We start from the raw sequence: 2,031 nt of genomic DNA on the forward strand, positions 1-2,031 counted from the left end.
TCAATCATTAAACTAAAATTGCTCAATCCTTCAATCCTTATGGGATCGACCTCACTCATGTGAGTTATTATTACTTGATGCGACCCGGTACACTTGCCGATGAGTTTCGTGTTGGATCATTTTCCACACATCAGCGCCAACCCATATCTCTTCAACTTTCTTCAGGTGTTTGAGTTCTAAAGTGTAAGTACACTTTGACTCCTTGACTTGATGAGCTATCAATGTCATCTGGGCCCCACCTTTTTCCTGAAAATCCATTCGAAAACACCCCATCAGTAATCACAAAAAAATTACTTCATATTCTTTAAATTAAAGGGAAATTAATGGGTGTCTTTTGGACACCAAACTTAAATTCATTGCATATAGTAATTGGTCTCATGATAGGACTTTATTGTGTACATTATGGTTGGAGTAAATTTAATTCTTTTCACACTCTTCCACTTCCAATCCATATGTACACAATAAAGAGGCCATTTATGTAACCACCAAATTACTAATTGCTTTTTAACATAAATCAATTGGGCCGTATGAATTTCTTATGATGGTGGCCACACCAAACTTAATTTTAGGCTTACTCCCAGGATTATTTCAATTATTTTGATGTAAGCTCAAATTAAGTGGGTTAGTGGTCACACCAAACTTATCTCTTTAGCTAGTTTCTCAGCCTAATTAATCAACCTCATATAGGCATGCAAGTTTGCACTTCCAGCAAACTAGAAACTTTTGAACAAAAACAAATAAAAAGACTATCAACTAATCAACTAACAACTGAAACTGAAAATTAAACAATCTAGGTGACCAAACATAAGCTACACTAGAAAGCATGAAATTGAAAGGATATGAGTGTTGGGATGTCTCCCAACCAGCGCTTCTTTAACGTCACTAGCTTGACGATCCTTCCTCGTAGCTGAGGTTATAGTTCACTCTTTACTCATCCAACGAGTCTCCCAAATAATGCTTAAGTCTGTGGCCATTGACAGTGAAAGTCCTTTGTGTCTTATCCTCCATAAGTTCCACATGACCATAGGGAGAGGCCTTAAGAATTGTGAAGGCTCCAGACCATCTTGACTTTAGCTTTCCCAGGAAGAACTTAAGCCTTGAGTTGTACAACAACACATTTTAACCTTTTAAAAACTCTCTTCTTGCTAGCTTTTGATCATGCTGATGACAAGTCATCTTATGCTAGTTTCACTAGCATTTTTCCTTGCTTTTATTAGGTTTATTACACTTTCATGCATAATAAGTAAGCAATTGGAGTGTTATTTCATGTTTATCTTGACTCACTCAAACATTGTTGATTTTATGCACAATCATGAGGTTTATGCACAATTTAGTTGATTATTATAAGCCTTATGATTTTGGTGAGACTTTGATTGCTTGTTTGTTTAATGGCAGGTGAAAAGTGAGGAAAAGAGAAAGCAAAGAAGCAAGGTGTATATGAACGCTACGTTTATTTGATGAACGCTACGTTCACCCACAATGCGCACGCACGTATGAATTTTTCTTTATTGTTTTTTGTACTAGAGTGATGATGAACTAAACCCCAATTTCATTAGGGGGCGGGGCTCTATGGTAATTTCAATGAATCAATGAAATTCTTCTTCTCCTTAATTCAATTGTGTAGCTATTGGGTATCTTCTACTTTGATTGTGAATTATTCACTCCGGAAGGGGGTTTAATTCAATTAAATATGGGTGTGAGCCTCGGAAGGGGAACCACCTTCATTAGATCTGAAGCTCTATCCTTCACTACTCTCTTGATCAACACTATTCGGGAGGAACTGAGATCTTGAAAGTTAGTATGGCTTATGGATGAGAGAAATATGCTCTAACTCTTCTCTTGACAATTAGATTAAGGAATGGGCAAGATTGATTATGATTAGAGAGATTGGATTACCAAGAAATTGGGATCCAATCAAATTCAATCCGCCATAGATCTATGCATATGATTAAGAAAGGAATAGAGACCCAATTGGTTCATGGAGGATTACAGTATCTCCAATCCCTGATGAATCACTTTCTTTGAATTTTC

This window comes from Arachis duranensis, chromosome 6 (assembly GCF_000817695.3).
Source record: "Arachis duranensis cultivar V14167 chromosome 6, aradu.V14167.gnm2.J7QH, whole genome shotgun sequence".
Taxonomy (NCBI): Eukaryota; Viridiplantae; Streptophyta; class Magnoliopsida; order Fabales; family Fabaceae; genus Arachis; species Arachis duranensis.